Source organism: Cervus canadensis, chromosome 2 (assembly GCF_019320065.1).
Source record: "Cervus canadensis isolate Bull #8, Minnesota chromosome 2, ASM1932006v1, whole genome shotgun sequence".
NCBI lineage: Eukaryota > Metazoa > Chordata > Mammalia > Artiodactyla > Cervidae > Cervus > Cervus canadensis.
The window spans coordinates 1,023,874-1,047,055 of NC_057387.1; the positions used below are offsets into that span (position 1 = coordinate 1,023,874).

Sequence of the window (23,182 nt, forward strand, 5' to 3'; positions counted from 1 at the left end):
AATAGGGGCGTCAAGGTCTTTCTGGCTACTTCCTGCTGAACTGGGACAGCGAGGGGTATTGGGCCTCCCCCTCTTGCTAGTCTCAAGCCTCAGAGTCCTTATAGCGGTGTCCATCTAAGGGTGAATGATATTTTCCGTGGTCAGCTGTAGTTTTATATCTTTGTTGAACTGGCACTGCATGCTGTAGCTTGACCTGGTCAGAGACAAAACAGTTTAGTCAGTTGATAATACATGGAGCAATCATAAGCAGCATCAATATGGCATAGCGAGGACTAGTAGGGGCATTAGCCAATTCTAAATTCACATCGCCAGGGTGGCTCAAGTCCCTCCTTGTTCAGGGATCAGAAGATCCATCTCCTGTCTGTTTTGGAGTACAATCTCTGTCAAGCTGTGTTGGCTCTTCAGAGCTATCCTGAGAAATCTTATCCCCCAAAACCAGATTTTGGGGGTGTTCATTAGAATGGCACTGATTTGTAGTCTTGAATAGGTATCTGAGATCTCCCAGGGGCTCACAGGTGTATTGAGTGTCCTCTTCAGTTTTCTTCCATGGCTTGACTCGTGAGTAGTGAATCCAGGAGTCATATCCTGGTAGCTTGACTGCTGTGGGGGTAGAAATTATTACAGGGTAGGGGCCCTTCCATGTGGGCTGGAGTTGAGCCTTTGGGAACCCATCTTTCCAGACTTTAATTAGGACTTGAGTCCCTGGAGCATATAGTGGTGAGTCCTTAGAGTCTTTTGGGTCCTGGTTCATACCCCACAAGCGTATATCCTGTTGGAATTGCCCAATGGCCATGGCATAAGACTGGAGGGTCTGAACCTCTGGATCTAGGAAGAGGTCATTGACATAAACAAAAGGTCTCCCATATAGCATCTCATAAGGACTAAGACCGACCTGTTCCATAGGGGCAATATGGGTGCAGAGGAGGGCTATTGGTAAAGCCTCCTTTCATCCCAGGGAGGTCTCCTGGGTTATCTTTTTATCACTGATTTTAAGAATTGGTTGGCTCTTTCTACTTTTCCTGAAGACTGAGGCCTCCAGGCACAATAAGTAATGCCCAATGCTTTAGAGACCCCTTGGGTGACCTTAGAAGCAAATGATGTCCCATTGTCACTTTGTAATGACCTGGGCAGACCAAATCTTGGAATGATTTCATGGAGTAGTTTCTTTTACTACCTTCTCAGCCTTCTCAGTTCGGATGGGGAAGCCTTCAATCCATCCTGTGAATGTATCTATCATGACTAGTAGGTATTTATACCCTTGAGAAACTGGCATCTGGGTGAAGTCCATCTGCCAGTCCTCTCCTGGATAGGTCCCACGTCGTTGGATGGGCTGGGTCAGCTGGGGTCTTCGAGCTCCTTGGGGGTTGTTCAATTGGCAAGTGGAACAAGAGGAGACCACTTGCCTTATAGTTGTTTGGAGGCCTATTCCTCTGAAGGACCTTTCTAGTAATTTTTGTAGGGCCTTTTCTCCTAAATGAGTGGTAGCATGTAAGGAGTTAACCAACTTCCATTGCAGGTTCCCAGGCAGAAAAAGGAGTCCCTCCTTTTGCAGTCACCTTAACTGTGACACACCTTAAATGTGTGTCACCTGTATGATCTTCTTGAAAGTCCTCACTCTTAGCTTTAAGAGTCTCACCTTCAGTATATGAAGGAGTTTCTGGCAATCTAATCTAGAAATCAGTCTGTGGAACTAAGGTGGCAACCCCTATTAGGTCATGGTTCTGTAACACTGCTCTCTTAGCTGCCTGATCAGCTGCTTGGTTCCCTCATGCCACTTCCATTCTCCCTTTCTGGTGTCCTTTACAGTGGGAGACTGAAACCTCAGTGGGCAGATGGACTGCCTCCAAGAGTCTAAGAATTTGATCACCATATTTGATTGGGGACCCTCGGGTGGTCAAGTGGCCCCTTTCTTTCCAAATAGCCACATGTGCATGTAGCACCAGAAAGGCATACTTGGAGTCAGTGTAAATGGCTATTCTTTTTCCTTTTCCCAGCTCTAGAGTTTGGGTCAGGGCTATGAGCTCAGCTAATTGGGCTGAAGTACCTGGTGACAGAGGCTTAGCCTCTATGATCTCAAAATTGAGACTACTGCATATCTGGCTCTTCTTTTTCCATCTAAGACAAAGCTGCTTCCATCAGTGTACCAAATCTCCTCAGGATTGGTCAGAGGATCTTCTGACAATCCCTCTCAGGATTTTGTCCAGTGGTCCAAGGTTTCCAGACAAGAGTGAAAGGGGAGAGAGCCCTCGGGGGTAGGCAGGAGGGTGGCTGGGTTAAGAACCTCACAAGGGGATACAGTGAGGCTTGGATTTTCCATCAGCATCACTTGATATCTTAGGATTCTTTGATCAGATATCCATAAATGGCCTTTCCCATTTAGGAGTTGTTTTACTTGGTGGCTTGTAAAAATAGTTAGTTTGCCCTCAAAGGAGAGTTTTAAAGCATCTTCTATCATGATTGCAATAGCTGCAAGATTTCGAAGGCGGTGGGGGGGGGGGGGGGCGGGCAGCCTTTGGCAGTTGGATCAAGTCTCTTAGATAAGTAAACTACAGGCTGGGGCTCAGATCCCAACCTTTGAGTTAACACTCCCAAGGCTATTCCCTCTCTTTCATGGACATAAAGTTGGAGTGCTTTTTCTGGGTCTGGCAGCCTCAAGGCAGGTGCCTGAGTTAAGGCCTATTTTGGTGTAGCCTCTGCCTTCTTTTGAGGAGTTCCCCACATCAGTGGGATTGAATCATCTCGTCCCTTTAAGCTTTCATGTAAGGGCTGGGCAATTAGACCATAGTTGGGTATCCAGATTCTACAATACCCAGTTAGCCCCAGGAAGCTCACAATTGTTTTCGAGTCGTGGGGGAGGGCACTGGAGGATTCCTTGTACCCGATCAGAGGACAGCCTCCTGGACCCATGTGTAATCTGAACTCCCAGGTAAGTGACCTTTGTCTCGACCATCTGTGCCTTAGCAAGGGAGACTTTATATCCCCTTTCTGCCAAAAAGTTTAGAACCTGAATTGCATGTTGTTGGGCACTTTTCTCATTTGGGGAGCAGACTAGTAGGTCATCTACATATTGTAATATTTTCCCATTAGGTCCCAGGTCCAGATCTAGGAGATCCCGGTTAAGGGCCTGTCCAAACAAGTGGGGGCTATCTCTGAACTCCTGAGGTAATACTGTCTAAGTCATCTGTTGGTGTTTTTCTCCTGGGGCCTCCCACTCAAAGGCAAAAAGATATTGGGATTCCTTAGCCAGTGGTATGCAAAGAAAATGCATCTTTGAGATCCAAGACTGTAAACCACTTGGCACTGGGTGGGATTTCTCCCAAGATTACATAGGGATTGGGTACTGTGGGAAGTAGGGGGACTACAGCTTCATTTATGATCCAGAGATCTTGAACCATTCGCCAGGTTCCATCCTTTTTCTTTACTGAGAGGATTGGGGTGTTACACGGCAAACTGGTGGGGACCAATAGCCCACAAACAAGGAATTTATTTATTAAAGGCTGTAGTCCCTCCTGAGCCTCTCTTTTGAGGGGATATTGTTTCCGGTTAGAAAAGCAAGTGGGATCTCGGAGGACAATGATGACTGGTTCAGCTTGGTGGGCTCATCCAGGAATGCCCTGGTCCCACACCTGGGGGTTAATTTGGTCTTCCCATAGTTTTTGGCCCCTCTGTATTGGAGAAGGTGTAATGGGTTCTTCAGTAATAACCAGGAGCTGTAGAGCTCTAGGGGCTGAAAAGCTTCCCATCAAAAGGGTGGTCCCCAGTTTAGTGAGTATATCTCTTCCCAATAAGGGAGTAGGACACTCAGGGACCACCAGAAACTGGGAAAATATTTGTGCATCCCAGCAACAAAGAAGTACTTGGGTGAATCTTTTAGTAGTTGCTTTTCCTGTAGCACCCAAAATGGTACAGGTTTGGAAGGAGAAGGCTCTGGAGTAGGAGATCAAAACAGAGTAGGTGGCCCCTGTGTCAACCAAGAAATTGTCAGACCTACCTGCCACATGTAGTTGCACCCTTGGCTCCAGCCCCTTGATGGTTATCTGTGACAGGCGGGCTGGCTGGAGAGGGCCAGTCCTCTTGAACCATCTTGAGGGAAGGCTTGGCACTTGACCTTGAGGCTCTTAGGTCCCGAGGGCAGAGTGCTGCCCAAGGTCCCAGATGATGGCATTTGTGGCAAGCCAATTCTAGGAGACTTGTCACTCTTTGCCCAATGCCCCGCCTGTCTACAGATTAGGCATTTGCCTCCTGCCTTGTCCTTCAAGGAATCGGGGTATGCCATAGGGCTTCCCTGGAGGGTGGCCAGCATCTGGGCATGGCTTGTCTCTTTCCTTCTCTCCCTCTCCTGGGCCTTGGCCTCTTTCTCCTGTTCTCTGTTATAAAAGGTATTGGTGGCTGTCTGGATCATCTCATCTAAAGAGGCAGTAGAATCCTTCTGCTGTAGCTGTTGTAACTTAATTCTGATATCTGATGCACATTGGGACAGGAATTTGTCCTTTAAAATCACCTGTCCCTCGTAAGAGTCTGAGTCTAGATTGGTAAACTTTTGGAGGGCCCCTTTTAGCCTTTCCAGAAAGGCAATGGGGTTCTCGTTGGGCTCCTGAGTTATTGCTGAGACTGCACACAGTCCCACAAGTAATAGGCTTCCTTCTTTTTCCATGGGTGGACTTCCTCAGGGGTGAGTCTTTCTGAAGGTTATCCTACGCAGAACTGTTGCAACCTGAGAGCCAGGTGTCCCCGGGTCAGGGTGCAGATCCCCAGGCAGGCTGAGGCATGACAGCCTCCTAGAGATCGAATCCCTGGGCAGGTCGAGGCATGACGGCCTCCCGAGAATTGGGCCCCTGGGCAGGTTGAGGCGTGACGACCTCCTGGGACCCCTGGGACTCTGAGCAGGTTGAGGTGTGACAACCTTTCGAGGACCAGATCCCTAGGCAGGTCAAGGCGTGATGACCTCCTGGGACCCCCGGACTGGAGTTTGGGTGTCCCCAAGGTCTTCAGCGTGACCAGTGCTGGGTAGAATTAAGGGGTTGTAATCGTAACTCATTGCTGGTTTGCCCACCATGGATGGGAATAGATACCATGATGTAAGCTCATCCTACCTAGTACTGTCGCAACCTGAAATCCAGGTGTCCCCGGATCAGGGTGCAGATCCCCAGGCAGGCTGAGGCATGACAGCCTCCTAGAGATCGAATCCCTGGGCAGGTCGAGGTGTGACGGCCTCCTGGGACCCCTGGGACTGGCGGATCCCCGAGCAGGTTGAGGCGTGACAACCTTTCGAGGACCAGATCCCTAGGCAGGTCAAGGCTTGATGACCTCCTGGGACCCCCGGACTGGAGTTGGGCATCCCAAAGATCTCCAGTGTGACTAGTGCTAGGTAGGATTAAGGGGATACAGTATTTCCCTCCCAGGGCCAGCTATTTTCTGGTTGTCCCTCTAGAAGACTGTAGAGGCAACATTGTGGGCCCGGATAGGGCTGAGGAAAGGAGCATGAAACAGGAGGGAAGGGGGGCAGAGCACAATCTTTGAAAGAATGACATAGCACAAGGGCATAATGTAAACCAATTAAAATCAATTGGGTCCAAGATGACAAGTCAAATTCAAGTAAACCTTAATTCCCAATCTATAAGCCAAAAGACACACCCAGAGTTGGCGGAACAGCTCTAAGGCACTGTCAAAAGAGGGAGGAGTGGGTGGTTCCCCAATGACTGGGATGATCCTCCCATTCATTAGCATATGAATTGACCCCACTGGCAAAACCTAACCAGGTTTTATTCCTAACCCTTGGCAATGGCCCACACCCTGAAGCATGTGCTTCTCTCTGAATCCTAACAAATCCACCTCTTAATTTTTGGCTGGGCTCTAGTCCCAGGAGAGAGCTGAAGGACAGGAGCAAAAAGCAGTGGGCAAAACGTGCCAAGGAATCCCCTTCATAGCCTGCTGGAAAATTTGCTAAACATCTGACTGGTGCTCACAGTTTTCATTGGCCTGATTCTTGGCACAGAGAAGAGTAAGGACAGAAGAACCCCCACCGGCTTGGGTAACAGCTACTGGGGCCCAGCAGATAGTGCCTTTGGGACATACCGAAGAGTAGCTTCTCCAGAGTCCCTCAGTTGCGCCCACTGCCGCCCACCTGTTCGCGGGGGGTTCAAGGAGACGAGAAACGAGAGATTGTAAAGGAATTAAGATCTTGCTAGGCATGTCCCTCCAGCCATAGGAGTGAGGACCTCCTACCTTAACCGGAGGTCTTCTGGAATCTGAGACTGAGCCGCGTGAGCTTTCTGCTGCGTTCATCTTTCACTATCCCGGTTTCCAGCATGATGGGTCTCTTGTCACTTCCCTTGCTCTGGGTTTTCTTCGTTTTGCTTCTACCGCGGGAGCTTCGCTGAGTTGGGCTCCTGCTGTGCTTGGCCTCTTCCGAGAGGGGGTTGTTTCAGCCAGGTTAAACCCGAGTCACGGCACCATAGATGTCAGGCGAGTGTATGCTCCTCGGCTCTTGTCTCATCACTCCAAGGATTTGGAGTGGCGGACATTAAAGCCCCCTCGGCGGGTCACAGATCTCGGGTCTTGGACAGACTGTGTTATAGCTCTCAGGTCTCGAACGGACCGTGTTACAGCTCTTAGACAAATCAGTGTTACAGCTCAGTGTTACAGCTCTATTTTATTTAGAAGATAGCAGGCCAATCCATCTTCGAGGCATGAGGGCATGTCGGCAGGAGCGCTGTTCTACCTGAAGTCCTCACTCTGGTCCTCGGACCCTCCTTTGACCTTCCTCTGTTCTATTTTCGTGGGCTTTTCCCTTCCTTGTCTTTTAGCCACCGCCATTTTGGACTCCTTTTCCCTATTCTAACTACCTAACAGTTTGAAAGATACCCTGAATTATAAAGGGCACTGCACCTGAAGTCAGAAAATTTAGGTTCAAGACCTGGCTCTGTCTTGTAATATCTACCTTCCTTAAGACAAGTCCCTTAATGGCTCTGGGCTTCATTTGTATCATCTACAAATGAGGCTAAGAAGAACCTGCTACAGAGTTGTTGCAAGGATCAAATGCAATAATGCATAGTAAAAATTATATGGTGCTATGTTATTGGTATCACTATACAGAAGAATTTGAAATTTATAAAAGCTATGAATCAGTTTGTAAGGATATGCATCAGAAAGTAAAGTTTAATAAATGGATCTATAAATACAGGGTAGAGAGCATAGATATGGGTTTGAAAACAGATTCTACTAATTTGCTCTGTGGCCTGAGAAATCACATCAATAAAATGGAGATAATAATACCTACTCCAAAAGGTTTTGGCAAGAATTAAAATTAGACAATATATCAGTCAAAATAGGATCAGTTATGCTGTGGCTTCAAACAATAAAGGTTCATTGCTATTTCCCAGTCATAATATGTACTCACTGTGTTCACTGCAGATGACTGTGCCATAGCAGGGATCTGCCCTAAAATGTCCAGATGGATTGAGCAGCCACAATCTGGAATGTTATCAGCTGCCTAGGTAGAAGGAAAGAGAGTCTTACACCAGTATGAAAATGATACACATCATTTCCACTTTCAGCCCCTTGGCCAGAACTAGTCAGATAACCCCACTAACCCCAAATTGGTCAGAACCTATAGTTCTCCCTGAGATACTACAGACAAACTGAAACAGTGAGTGGACAGCATAATGTATACTACAGATAGTAGCATACATGATAACCCTTGACCCACTTAAATGTTCCTCCCTGTCTTTTAGATATGAAGGAATAAGATGATTTCAATCAAAAAGCTTAAATTTATTGGCCTAGCATACATTGTGTGAGAGTTTCTTTTACAGTTTTATGAATTTGGAAGGAGGGGAAAAAAAACCTACTAGCTTAAAAATGGACCCCAGAATTTCTTTAGAAAAAAAAGTGTATTTTATTTAACATATGATTAGAAAGCCATTTTGGTTATGGGAAAATAGCCCCACAGCAGGGTGGCTGGACCTAAAGCTAAACTACTGTTCATATTAAAGAGAAAAAAAATTAAAGTTTCTTGAAGCAGCCTGGGAAACTTTCTAGAAAAGAGATTCACATTTTTAATTTAATATAATCTGCTATGGTACATAGCAATGTAACTTCACCCCCAAATCTTCAACAAAAACCTGCTACATTTTGGGTTAAGTAGAGTTTGTAATGGGGTGGAGGATTAAGAGAAAGTGTTTTTGGGGTAAATTTAGGACAAAAGGAAGAAAAAGTTTCAAGCTACATCAAGAACTTAGCCCAAAACTGTTATGAGTAACACAATCCCCTGAGAATACTCAGTTATTCTGTAAGGAAATGCTGAGTTTCCCAGCCCAGTAAATGAATTATTTTAATTTAAATATTAAAGGGAAAAGTAGTCCCACTAAGTTGACAGAGATGCTGACATAAAAAAAAAATAGTATAGACCTCCATTATGGGTGACTTTCTTTGAGGATGCCATTGGTTAACATTTAAAAAATCATAATTGAAGTTGATTTCTTCAAGAGATGTCAACATCTTATTAAGACAGATCCAGCACATGAAGTATTGAAATGAGTTCCCTGCAGTTCTATTATGTTGTAGGAAGTCAGGAATGTTTCTCTTGGGCTGAGGCTGGGAGCCAGCTCTGCATGTGTCCTTTGTTCCTGGGCCTCCCTCTGCCTTCCTAGCAGTTATTCCACAACTCACAGCCCCTCCTGGGCATTGGAGCCAGCCCCATGAAAGGGGGTTAATTTACCTCCACATGTCATGTATTTACCTCCTGTCAAACGAAATTACATTTCCTGAAATACAAGTGGAATTTTGAGTCATAAATAAGCCTAGGTGCGATGAACATGAGAAGACCAGATTGTTTTTAGTATGAAAGGAAAATCAAAACGGAGTTGGTGTTGCTAAGAGAGCTCTCTAAAATGAGGCCATTAAGGAAGTGTGACTTATGCATGTCTCAGCTTGGATGGAATCTGACATTTTGACCTGATGATGTCATCCACAACACCTGCCAGAAACTCAAGAAACTGAACTCTTAAATTTTTTGTGACATTCCAGGTTTTAAAAATATTTACCCATGCTTACCCATGAAGTCCTGAGAGGATTTACTGAGAGTTAAAGCAGGCTTGTTAGTGGGAGACGCTCCCCACAGATGCATGGCCAGAGGAGCTCTGGCAGGGGCGTGGGGGGTTGGGGTGGGGGAAGGCTGCCTTGGCCTCCCCGTTAGACCTTGAGAACATGGCCAAAGACTTCAGCCTCCTTAAGCACTTTTATTTTTACTTTCAATAAAAAATCATTCTGACTTTTTATTTATTGTAAATAATCCTCAGGAAAAAACTCCTTAAATTATTGTCAGTGGCTAAAGAAAAACTTTCTTCTATTCACCACACTTCTGACATCAAAAGTGTGTGTATGGGTTTCCCACATCAACCGCTTCAACTCTCTGGCACCAAATGAGTATCCTACAATTCAATTCTGTCCTTCAATTCTGACACCAACTACTCAGAGCTTGCTCAGACCCCAAAGGTTAGGGGCTCAGTCCCATAAGACTACCCACCTCTTTAGATGCCAAATGCAATAGTGGATCCCCAGGTAACCCACACTTCTGTCCAACTTGGCTACAAATGGGAGGTTTCCATGACTCCCTCAAGGGTGATAGTTTGCTAAAGCAGCTCACAGAACTCAGGAGGACACTTACTTCTGTTTACTGGTTTATTGTAAGTGATATAATAGAGAACAGAGATGAACACCCAGGTGAGGAGGTATGTAAGTCAAGGACTAGGTCTGGAGCACAGGAGCTTCTGTCCTTGTGGAATCTGGGAACCTCAAACCAACTTCATTGTTTAGGGTTTTATGGAGACTTCATTCTATAGGCATGATTGAATAAATCATTGGTCATTGGTGATTAGTTAGTTCAGTCTCCAACCTCTTTCCCATCCCAGAGGTCAAGGTAGAAGAGTCAGGGATTAAATCAAATAGTAAAACAAAAGATGCTCCTTTCACTTAGGAAGTCACAAAGGTTTTAGAAGCTCTATGCTAGGAACCAGATGTGTGCATGCTAAAAGTCACTTCAGTTATGTCCAACTCTGTGGGACATTATGGACTGTAGCCCACCAGGCTCCTCTGTCCATGGGATTCTCCAGGCAAGAATATTGGAGTGGGTTGCCATTTCCTTCTGCAGGGAATCTTCCTGACCCAGGGATCGAACCTGTGTCTCTTATATCTCCCTCCATTGGTAGGTGGGTTCTTTACCACGAGCACCATCTGGGAATGGAATCAGGGCCAGAGACTAAATATCTGTTTCTTATTATATCACAATGGCCAAGAAATCACAAAGGAAATAGAGAAGAAAATAACTGCAGGCTTCCTCCTCAACTCTTGAGGAGGCAAGAGACATAGAAATGCCGAGGAGGGCATTCTCCCTGCTCACCCTTGACCTCTGGATGGAGAGAGGCAGTGCCTCTGCCTCCAGCCCAGGGCAGGACATCAGGGGCCTGAGGGAGAGCACAGCGCCTAACTGGGTGCTGACCTGGTACTTGGGAATGATTTTCATAAAATCGGTTGTCTGTTAGTCCACTCACTAACTGCCACAGCTTGGGTAAATTCCTTGACCCCATGCCCTCAGTTTCCTCAGGCATAAAATGAGGCTGATAAAAAGAGCTCATAATCTCTTAACCAAGAAACTTGGGGCTAGATAACTCAGGGAAGTCAGTTTGTTCAGACCTGAGAAAGGAAATAAGGCGTATCTTCTATAAGAGAGCAGTGCAGCAGAGTCTGGAGCAGGGCCCTGGAAGAAGCCTGGAAGCACACACGCTGTGAAAGTCGCCGGAGGACTGAGGAGTCTCCACTGGAGCCCTCACAGTCCTGTACCTCCACAGCACATGACTTTAGCCCCGAGCTGCTCCTCTCAAGGAATTCCAACTTGCCCAAACCGTGGCAGCTGACGGGCACAAAGAATCCTCCCTTTCCGGAGACCCATCCTTGACCTGTAACATGCTTGCTCCTGTAACATGCTATATTAGAACTGATCCCCTGCTAAAACCCGTAAGAGAATCCCTTTCTTCCCCAAGGCTGAACACTCCTTTCAGGGACTTCTCATACCTGGAATTCTAGAATAGAGGCTCATGCTGCCAGTGCTCTGGTTGCCCTTCTTCCATAACATTCAGAATTTTGTGTGACACATACAGACACACAGTAAGCAGAGTGGTTATTAATAAAAACCATAAAGAACCTCCCAGAGGTAAGGTTTGCCGCCAAGTGACTTATGAAAGCTTCCTGTTTTCAGTGCTTTTTGGGTGTGTGTGTGGTGTGTTCGTCACTCAGTCGTGTCTGACTCTTTGAGACCCCATGGACTGTAGCCCACCAGGCTCTCTGTCCATGGAATTCTCCAGGCAAGAATACTGGAATGGATTGCCACTTCCTTCTCCAGGGGATCATCCTGACCAAGGGATCAAACCCAGGTCTCCTGCATTGCAGGCAGCTTCTTTACCATCTGAACCACCAGGGAATCCCTTCAGTGCTTTCTGTATTTTGGAAATGAGGATATGAGATTGAGGACCTCTAGTACATATGACTGCAAGGAGATCCAACCAGTCCATCCTAAAGGGGATCAGTCCTGGGTGTTCATCGGAAGGACTGACGCTGAAACGAAAATCCAGTACTTTGGCCACCTGATGCGAAGAGTTGACTCACTGGAAAAGACCCTGATGCTGGGAGGGATTGGGGGCAGGAGGAGAAGGGGACGACAGAGGATGAGATGGCTGGATGGCATCACCGACTCGATGGGCGTGAGTTTGAGTAAACTCCGGGAGTTGGTGATGGACAGGGAGGCCTGGTGTGCTGCAATCCATGGGGTCACAAAGAGTCGGACACGACTGAGCGACTGAACTGAACTGAGCTGAAGTACGTATGAAAGTGCTTAGAATAGAGCTGGGCACACGGTGTGTAATTAATATTTGCTATATTGATCACACTGAGGTGGTTCTATAACTAAGGAGCTGTTATTCTGGGAGCTCAGTTTCACAGTGCAGAGTGATCACAGCTTGGGCAACACCGCGGGAGAGGGCAGCCTCTCATCCCTGCACAGTGAGGAGCTGGTAGGGAGTGAGGTTACAGTCACGCCTGCAGTCCAGCACCAGGCTCTCTGTTTGCAATAGAGTTACCACGCGTCTGTAACACTCAAAGTCTCTTGAGAGCAGTCTGTTTGTAGAGGGCTCTGGTTTCTCACTTTTAAGTTATTCGTTTTTGAATAGGGCAATAGGAACAGAATCAGCTCTATAGTTTGAAGAGGGGCCCAGAATTTTTAGGGGTGTGAGGGCACAAAGAAGGAAGGAATAAGTTCTTCTGATAGAGGCATGGAAATGTACAGTGGCATGATCTTAAACTGTCTTCCAAGTTAAATACACTATAGAAATAAACTCAGTTAAAAATATTTAAAATATTTCACATGATTTAATCATATACTTACTAACTTGTTTAACAGTCAGCGCTTGAGCTCCTACTGTGGACCAGGCACTGTTCTGTGCTCTGGGGATTCAAGGTGGAACAAAACAGACGAGCTCCTTGCTGTGGCCTGAATGGTTACAACCTCCCCAAATTCACATGTTGGAATCCTAACACCCAATGTGATGATGTTAGAAGGTGACGAGGGCTTGTCTTTGAAGGGGGGTTAGATCATGAGAGCGGAGCCTTCATGACTAGGATTAGTGCTCTTATAAAAGAGATTGCACAGAGCTCCCTTGCCCCTTCCACCATGTGAGGACACAGAAGTCTTTGACCTACAAGAGGTCTCTTTTCTGATCATGCTGGTACCCTGTCTCTAGAACTGTCAGCAATAAATTCCTATTGTTTTTAAGCCACCCAGTCTGGTACTTTATACTAACAACCAAATGGACCAAGATAGTTCTCCTCTCGTAGAGTTTCCATTCTAGCAGAGAGAATGAACTCATGTGATTATTCATTGTTGCAAGTGGTAGGAAGGCAATAAAGAAGACCCATGACGCTAGAAGTGACTGAAAATGACTATGCTAGGTGGGGTGGTCAGGGAGAGTCTCTGTGAAGTTATCTCTAACACTTGAGAAGAGTAAGAAGAAGCTGGCTCACAAACTGCTCACTTAGAAGTAAGTTCTTGGAGGAAGGAAGAGCCTTTAAGTTGGAAAAGGCTTGCGATGTTTGGGGACCAACAAGGAGACATGTCGCTGGAGTAGGGTGCGTGAGGGGAGGAGCTGTGGTTCGAGAGGAAGCCGAGGAATGGCCCAGGTAGGACCTGCAGTGCAAAGCAGTGCGGGTAGTAAGTGCAATGAGAGGCCATGGCGGGCGTGAGGAAAGGAATAACCTGCTCTAACTTACAACAGGATGGCTCCAAACTGGGAAAGCAGTACGTCAAGGCTGTATATTGTCACCCTGCTTGTTTAACTTGTATGCAGAGTACATCATGAGAAACGCTGGGCTGGAGGAAGCACAAGCTGGAATCAAGATCACTGGGAGAAATACCAATAACCTCAGATACGCAGATGACACCACCCTTATGGCAGAAAGTGAAGAAGAACTAAGGAGCCTCTTGATGAAAGTGAAAGAGGAGAGTGAAAAAATTGGCTTAAAGCTCAATGTTCAGAAAACTAAGATCATGGCATCCGGTCCCATCACTTCATGGCAAATAGATGGGGAAACAGTGGAAACAGTGTCAGACTTAATTTTTCTAGGCTGCAAAATCACTGCAGATGGTGATTGTAGCCATGAAATTAAAAGATGCTTACTCCTTGGAAGGAAAGTTATGACCAACCTAGACAGCATATTTAAAAGCAGAGACATTACTTTGTCAACAAAGGTCCATCTAGTCAAGGCTATGGTTTTTCCAGTGGTCATGTATGGATGTGAGAGTTGGACTGTGAAGAAAGCTGAGTGCCGAAAAATTGATGCTTTTGAACTGTGGTGTTGGAGAAGACTCTTGAGAGTCCCTTGAACTGCAAGGAGATCGAACCAGTCCATCCTAAAGGAGATCAGTACTGGCTGTTCACTGGAGGGACTGATGTTGAAGCTGGAACTCCAATACTTTGGCCACCTGATGCGAAGAACTGACTCATTGGAAAAGACCCTGATGCTGGGAAGGATTGAGGGCAGGAGGAGAAGGGGACGACAGAAGATGAGATGGTTGGATGGCATCACCGATTCAGTGGACGTGGGTTTGGGTCGACTCCGGGAGTTGGTGATGGACAGGGAGGCCCGGCATGCTGCGGTTCATAGGGTTGCAAAGAGTCGGACACGACTGAGCGACTGAACTGAACTGAACTGAATTTATAACTACTTAAGGAGCATGAGAATTTTTTTATAGTGTGTTCTCGTCTAAGATTTTTCTCACATCCTTAATGGAATTTATAAGATAAAACTTTTTAAAATTTATTAAGGAGAGAATGGGATAAATGGAAGAAGCAGCATTGACATATAGGTACTGCCATGTATGCCTGGTGAGACGTTGCTGTGTACACAGGGAGCCCAGCCTGTGAGGACCTAGAAGGGTAGGATGGAGGGACGGGAGGGAGGCTCAAGAGGAAGGTGATATATGCATAATTATGTCTGATTTGCATTGTTGTATGGCAGAAACCAACACACTGTAAAGCAACTTTCCTCCACTTAAAAATAAACTAAAATTAAAAAAATTATTTTATATATTTTTGGCCGTGCTGGGTCTTTGTTGCTACACTTGGGCTTTCTCTCTAGTTGCAGTGGCTTCTCTAGGGTGCACTGGTTTCAGTAGTTGGGGCATGTGAGCTTAGTTGCTCTGAGGCATGTGGAATCTTCCCGGACCAGAGATCAAGCCTGTGTCTCCTGCAAAAGCAGGCAGATTCTTATCCACAGTACCAACAAGGAAATCCAGGAAAAACTTTTAAAGGACTTTTAATTCATTCCAGTCACTGAATCTATCATGCTAGTAGTCACCCAGGTTACTAACACTGCCTTCAGTCACAATTTAACTTCTAAAATCAAATCATACCCCACATTATGAAACCTGTGATTGTTGGAAATAGGCACTTGATCTAGTAAACGTGGATTTTCTACTCTGCAAAAATATCCTCACATTACATAATAAGTATTTATCAAATATTGGTTTAAGTAACTGTGTATGGAGCAAAATTTAAACAACATAAGCCCTATATGCAAGCCACATAATATTTTATATGTCACAACTTAGCTTGCATTTCCCATATTGCTTTTAGGAAAAACTACTAACAAACAGCCAGGTCACTTCTATCACCCCACACCACCCCACACCTCCCTGCATCACTCCTGCACTTTTTGTTTTTGGCTGAATGGCATGCAGGATCTTAGTTCTTCTACCCAGGATTGAACCTGCATTCCCTGGAATGGAAGTGCAGAGTCTTAATCACTGGACCACCAGGGAAGTCCCAACTCCTACACTTTTTTGATAAGTGAAGATTTTGATTCCAAGCCTAAGCCTGTCAGAGACTGATTATAGAAGCAACAAGAGGAACATAAGAATGGCTGTTCTGAATTCAGTGTAGTGCCTGCCACTTTAAGACCTCTGACCAAAGCCTACTCACTCACCACAAGCAAGCAAGCCAATGATTTTTCTTTGTTCCCAATGAAATTTTTACCTACATAGGTAGCTTATGTTGCCTAGGAGACAAAACAGGTCATGTTAACAGTAAACTCTAATTCTATGGCCCTCATCTCCACTCATGACAGTGGGACCTTTATTTCTATCCAAGCTTCTCCCATCACCAAGATGTCTCTTGCAGGCGCACAAACAAATGAAAGCAAACTCCACTGCCTGCTGAGGCCACCTTTGCCTGCCCTGCTTCATGAGGGCCCTTCTTCGGTGGTCAGGACCATTAGTGAGTCACTTGAAAATGGCCACCATTGTGTCAGCTGCTCCACTGTTGCCAAATGTCATTGCCACCATATGTACTTTCAGTTTATGTGGCTGAGTTTCTCTTTTAAGTCACTTTTCCCCCTTTTCATTGTGTTCCGTTTCTAGACTAAGGCATGAGACCAAAGGAGAGTACAGAGCTGGACTGGAGGATAAATATAACTTGTAGATGTTTTTCTAAATTCATAATTGAACACTAAGGTTATATAACTTCACCAATCCCAAAAACCTGTCTTTCCCACCTCTTGGTATTCATGTTCTATGTTAATCCCCGCTCTTTGTGTGATGCAATGACACTCCAAGATTATAAAAAAGTTATAAAAAAAGATTCTGCTTTCTATCCTGCTGGCCTTCTCTTTTTCTCCCTCATTTAGCTGCTTCAGGTGAATCCAGCTTCCCTGGTGTGAGCTGCTTGTGGAGGGGCCCATGTGGCAGGGACAGAGGGAGGCCTTCAGCCAGCAGCCAGCAAGAAACTGAGGCCTGCTATCCAACAACGTACAAAGGACTGAATCCCACCAACAACAGTGTGAGTGACCTTAGAAGGGGATCCATTCCCAGTAGACCCCTGAGATTACTACGGCCTGTGGAACAACCCATTTCCCCTACACAGCTGGACATGCCTGTCTCCCACCAGGGGTTCTTCATACTCCCTTCAATAACAACTGCCTTCCCAACACCTCATGTCTCTGTGCCCATGTACATTCTAGGCCCTCTGTATAAAACCCTCCCCATCCTTCTCTCTCTCCCAATTTCTCATTGTCCGCAACCTTCCATTTATCCTTCAAGTTTCAACTGAAGAATTGCCTCTGATATAAAGCCTTCCCTTGATACAGGCCCGAGTTCCTTCTTCTAGTTTCCTTTGCCCCTTGCATAGTTCTCTACATAGCACTAATGACACTGAATTATAATTTTTGTATTCGCTTATCTGTTAATTAACCTGTTCTGAATTCAGTGTAGTGCCTGCCACTTTAAGACCTCAGACCAAAGCCTACTCACTCACCACAAGCAAGCAAGCCAATGATTTTTCTTTGTTCCCAATGAAATTTTTACCTACATAGGTAGCTTATGTTGCCTAGGCAGAAATTTTCCTAAAAGGTAGGGACAATGTCTATTAATATTTGGTATCTTAGCACTTATTACAGTGCCCCCACGGCCTGACTGACTCACTCAATGCATACTTACGTAATGCATAAATCTAAAACACAAATGCATAAAGGGAGGAAATTTTGGCATCTGGCAGGCAAAGTGGATGTATATCTTATCTTTTTATAGATACTCTTATTTTTACTCAAATTACAATGATAATGATGTGAAAGGCTGAGTTTTAGTGCAAATTCTAATTTAATAATTTTCTTCTGACTTACAGATAACTTTCTTCTCCTATTTAATATTACTAAATCATTAAAATACTAGGAAGATTACTTTTCTAAAGCTTAGTTGATGTGCTTTTGATTAAAAACACTTAATTTAAAAGATGTTTGTTATATGTCTTTTTATTTATCAAGCACTATCTAAGCAGATGGAAAACATGTCCTATAGATTGAGAGGCAAAAATAGTTATTTCCAAAATATCTGGAAAACCATTGTTAGTCAAATATAAGTGCGCATGAAAGAGTCAAATGTAAAACTTGAGGTAGTCAACAAAAGGTCTGTTTTACTGCTTTTTAAAGTCTGGGAATACTTGATTAAAGTGAGGGTGGATGATAAGTGTGGTAGAAAGGACATCTTACTAATGAAAAATCACATGCATGGGCATTTTCCTGCTGAAAGTAGGGGTGGGCAATGAAATTTCTCAGTAGCTGCTTGAGGAATTCCCATTTAGTAAAATTATTTTTTTTTTCAGAAGGCATTAAAAAAAAAACAAAAAACAAACCCCAAAACACGAGCCACAGTGGAAAGCATTAAATCTCAAAAAAGAAATTAAATGAAGCAAACTACAGGTCTGCAAAAGAGAAAGTAGAAACAGAAAGAATGGAACAAAAGTAACAATCACTAAGATGACAATTAGAAATTACTGAGCATTTGTGATGTCTCAAGTACTATGCTGGGTATTTTCAATGTATTATCTCATTTAATCTCCACAAAAACCCAGTGAGGTAGGAGCTATTAGTCCCCCCTTTTAATGAGGAGGAACTCACCCTATCAAGGTCATGCATAGGTGGCTTACTCCAAAGCTAGCTCTTTTCACCATTTCACTAAGCAACCTAACATTTGAAACATGCATACTGCAAAGAAGAAAGTTCCTAAGCAACTGCAGATAGCCTGAGAACCTTCTACAGTTGGTTTAACTGTCCTGACACAATTCATTTTGTCAACAGCATGTAATGCTTGCCTGCTGGATGCCTGGCATTGTTCTCAGTGCTGGGATACTGCTCTTGCACTAGATGAAACTGGACTGATAGTGACGCAGATAAATAGACAAGGGTAACACTATGTAAAAGATGTTACACTTTTCACCAGGATGGAACCCAGATGTAAGGAGATCACTATTTCCCACTGGACCTATGGGAGGTGGGGATCAGTTCAGGCTGTTCAGAGATGGACAGAAAGTCCAGATGAGAAGCAGTGGGATCCGGGTGGTTGATCCAGACACTCTTAACTAAGGGCTTTTCCTAATACTCCGATGTGGAGAGTTTGATAACTAAGAGCTGAAGTACCTGTTGCTATTCTTGAGTGTCTCCATTCAGTTGTCCTCATTTGCTAATTGTTGATTTATAAGGCTTTATTTGCAAAGCATTCCATCAAATATTACTCACTAACTCGGTCATTCAAGAAATATTTATTGAGTGCCTACACTGCATTGAGGATATGGAAATGGACAAGATGGACAACATTCCTGCAACTTGCATTCTAACGAGGGATACAATGAACAAATAACCAGCTATTATTAAGTAAACATGCTAGTTGCAGAGGGTTACAAACGCCTAGCTAAATAAATATGTTGTTGCAGAGTGTTATGATTGCTGTTGTTGGGAGGGGACAATTTCCCCCTTCCTCTCTTGGTTCTTTTAACTAGTTGAATAATTAAAATGATATAACACAGGAGACATAAGGGGCTTCCCAAATGGCTCAGTGGTAAAGAATCCACCTATCAATGCAGGAGACACAGGAGATGCAGGTACAATCCCTGGGTCAGGAAGATCCCCTGGAGGAGGAAATGGCAACCCACTCCAGTATTCTTGCCTGGGAGGTCCCATGCACAGAAGAGCCTGGTGGGCTATAGTCCATGGGGTCGCAAAGAGTTGGGGAAAGCTTAAGAGGTTGAGTACACACACACACACATGATAGGAGAAAACTTTAATTAAATATTACTGGGAATCCACATAGCATGAAAGATTCCGAAAGCAGTCAGGCTAACTGAGATCTATGTCATCTTGGGCTCCAAAATCACTGCAGATGGTGACTGTAGCCATGAAATTAAAAGATGCTTGCTCCTTGGAAGAAAAGCTATGACCAACCTAGATAGCATATTAAAAAGCAGAGATATTACTTTGCCAACAAAGGTCCATTTAGTCAAGCTGTTGTTTTTCCAGTAGTCATGTATGGATGTGAGAGTTGGACCATAAAGAAAGCTGAGTGCTGTAGAATTGATGCTTTTGAACTGTGGTATTGGAGAAGACTCTTGATAGTCCCTTGGAGTACAAGAAGATCCAACCAGTCAATCCTAAAGGAAATCAGTCCTGGCTGTTCACTGGAAGGACTGATGCTGAAGCTGAAACTCCAATACTTTGGCCACCTGATACAAAGAGCTGACTTGTTGGAAAAGACCCTGATGCTGGGAAAGAATGAAGGCAGGAGGAGAAGGGGACAACAGAGGATGAGATGGTTGGATGGCATCACCGACTCCATGGACATGAGTTTGAGCAAGCTCCAGGAGTTGGTGATGAACAGGGAAGCCTGGCGTTCTGCGGTCCATGGGGTTGCAAAGAGTTGGACATGGCTGAGCAACTGAACTGCACTGATGTCATCCCAAACTAAAGAGAAAGGGGTAGGAGTCCAGGACTTCAAAGGAAAATAAGGCAGTTCACAGGAAAAGGAAAAAAAATCAAATGTTTGGTAAATAAATGTTTTCTGGGCCATAGATAAACAACAGGACACAGAGAGGAATTTAACAAACAGACTTTGTTGGGTTCTGTGAAAGGAAAATAAAAATGGAGTAGGTATTGCTAACAGAGTGCTCTAAAATGGAACCAGGAAGGTATTAAGGAAGTGTGACTTATGCACCCTTATGTGGCTTATGTCTCAGCCTATCTCAGCCAGGAAGGAGTCTGACCTTTTGACCTGGTGAGGTCATCCAAATAGCTGCCAGAAACTCAAGATACTAATTGGACCCTTCCCCTAAAATAACTTGTGAAGTATCTGTTTGTTGCACATTTACCCTAAAATGATTGTGATTCCTTATGGACAAATATTTTCTGACTCTAAAGTCATCATAATTCTCACTAGGCAACTTTTAGCAACCTCATAGCTTTTTTTTTGGCTTTAACAATCCCTGACTCTTTTCCTTGGAACACTCTTTCAGGGTAACCTAAATCTGTGTCTCCTGAATTGCAATTCTTAAAGCTCCAAATAGTCTTTCCTTATTTGCAGCTTCCTGTATTACTTTCTGGCTGACAGCATTTCTCTGTCTACAACAACTAGTTCACCTTACACTACAATTATCTGTGTTGATAGCTCCTTCCTGGAACAAGTCTTCTAATTCTTTTAGGCAGTTAGGTGGAAGCTCAAAGTTTCCTCCTGAGTCTTTTGGGCCTTGACTGCTTCCAGCTTAAAATAATTCAAAGATTAATCCATCTGCTAATGGATTCTTATGGATATGCTTATTCTCTTCAGTTGTCACCACTGCAGAGAATAGAATAACAGGACAGAAATAAGACGTCTTACAGAATATTCAGAGAGCTCTTAAGCAATTTTCTCTCAAAAAAGGATAACAGCTTCATCTTCTCAACAAAGGCTCTAATTAGTAATTATGGTTATCACTGCAAATCAGTCTTGGCATTGTAATTCCTTTGAATTATCTCATGTTGTTCTATAGATATGAAGTTAAAAGGCATTTAAAAAAATCTTAGGTCAAATGATGTAATCATATCAGAGCTTCTTGAATGGACCAAAGAAGTACCAACATTGTTTATTAGGAAGAAAATGCCTCATGAATAAAATGAAATTCTCCAAAAAAACAAATTCACATGCCAAACTGGCACACCTTGGGGTGACTTGTTTTAAACTACTACACCATGAAAGAAATAAATAGGGCTGTCCAGTAGAGAGTAACCCAGGAAAGCCTCTTAGAAAGAGTGGTCAAGGATGCACGTTTAAGAAGTGACATTTGAATGGAGATCTAGATGTGAGTAGGGTAGCAATTCTGGTGACCAAGGGAGGAGAATTTTGAGCAGAGCAGCTAGTGTAAAGACAGACACTGAGGGTAGGTGCTTAAAACTAGAGGGTTTCTTGACCTTATTCTCATGCTCAGATGCATGAAACCAAGTTCTAGGTATCTGTTTTGTAATGGGGCAGTAATAGGGCTTATTGTTATTCCATATACCAGCAACAGTGGTATAACCATAAACAAAAAAAAATTGTGACCTTTTTGCAAAAAAATTATTCATGTTCTGAAAGTTACAAAAGGCCTCTGTTTCACATATTAGCAGAAAAACAGAATTTAGAGCCATAAGATGTATCAGATATCATTCAGTCCAACTCTTCCTTTTAGAAATAAAAACAGAGGTACAAAAAGATAAAAGTTTCAGGGTCACATGACTTGACAGCAGCAGAGCTGAGATTAGAACTCCAAATTTGAAACCCACATGTTCTTTCCTTAAGAGTAACAGATGAAATATTTGTAATTGGAAGGCACTCAATCAAGTTGCATTAAATATTTGTCTTGAAAATGATAAACCTGATCTTCCTCCTCTTAAAATTTCTCCCATTTCGTTTTCTATTTAGCTTGAAGTTCTCCCAAATCCGGCTGTTAAAAAGGAAAACAACTTGACTAAACTGTTCACCCCCGTATTTGAACAAGCAAGCAGTCTGTGTAACACCCTTTGGCCACCAGAGGGAACTGAAAGCTGCTACTCAGAGTAAATTTCCTTTCTGCACCCAAGTTCTGAGTAGCCTAAAATCTCTGCGGCTGAATATGGGGAGGCGGAGTTGGAAGCAGGAAGCGGAGACAGGGCTTCGGCTCACATACCTGTAGCTCCCACCTGCTCACTTGACCAGCCCAGGGCAGCTGAGGGAACTTACCTCACCTTTGTTGAACATCTCAGCCTCAGAGGCCAGATTTACAAGGTTTACGAGTTGACAGGGTCAGTGACAAACACCTGTGGCAACACTACCACGCGGCATATATAACTATGAAAATTTGGGTTTGAGGCCATGCCAAGGAGATGAGGACTCACTCTGGGGATATGTGACTTTAGTTTACAGTTATAAAGAAGGCAGATCAGGTGTTAATGAGGTTACTTATTAATTCCCAAGAGTATCAGAAATAGGACTCACCCTAGAATAGACTGTAGGAGGAGCAAAAAGGAAATGCCACTTACCTGGGGTGAGGGTCAGCAAGGGCAAGACATTGATGAAACCACTGCCCCCGAGCCTGATGAGTTAGGTCCACAACTGGCTCCTATGCTAAGCTGCTTCAGTTGTGTCCGACTCTTTGCAACCCTATGGGCGGTAGCCCACCAGGCTCCTCTGTCCATGGGATTCTCCAAGCGCGAATACTGGATTAGGTTGCCATTTCCTTCTCCAGGGTATCCTTTCAACCAGGGAGGAACCAGCATCTCTTACGTTTCACACATTGGCAGGTGGGTTCTTTACCACTAGCGCCATCTGGGAAGCCACAACTGGCTTTGATGAATTCAAATTAGTGCATGGAACCCTGACAATACCAAAGTGTCTGTCTGACAGTCTCCAACGCCAGGAGTAGTTTACAAAAGTAGTCTAAATTGGGGGCTTCTGTCCTTCTCACTGGGACCTTTTGATGCTCTTCAAAGCCTACAGTGAAGTAAACGGAAAGGAGAAGCATAAGTAGAATGCGCAGCAATTCGTCTCAGATATCAGGTAGTCATAACCAAAGGTATTAAAGGAAGGCGTACATGTGAAAAGGCTGGTCCTTTCCTAGTAGTATGACTTAGGCAAGCTGCTTAATTTCTCTCAGCCTCCGTTTCATCAGGCATCAGAAAAACAAACACCCTGTTCAGGACTATTTCCCAGTCCTGACGGCCGCGGGGCGGAGCGACAGGGAGGTGGCTAATCAGTCAGTCCCAGCGAGTGGAGGAGTCGGTCGAGGGACACGCCCCTCCGCCCTCCAGCCGCGTACTCCGATTGGCC

General features: G+C 44.4%; 1 long non-coding RNA gene across 1 annotated transcript; it reads right to left on the reverse strand.

Moving 5' to 3' along the window:
- Nucleotides 1–3: 3 nt before the first annotated feature.
- On the reverse strand, nucleotides 4–23,062 carry LOC122429648. Its single transcript, XR_006266075.1, has 4 exons — nucleotides 22,948–23,062; nucleotides 22,396–22,846; nucleotides 7,400–7,492; nucleotides 4–193 (listed from the first exon to the last, which is right to left on the reverse strand). It is a non-coding gene; the product is annotated as an uncharacterized LOC122429648 (long non-coding RNA).
- Between the last annotated feature and the right edge of the window lie 120 nt (nucleotides 23,063–23,182).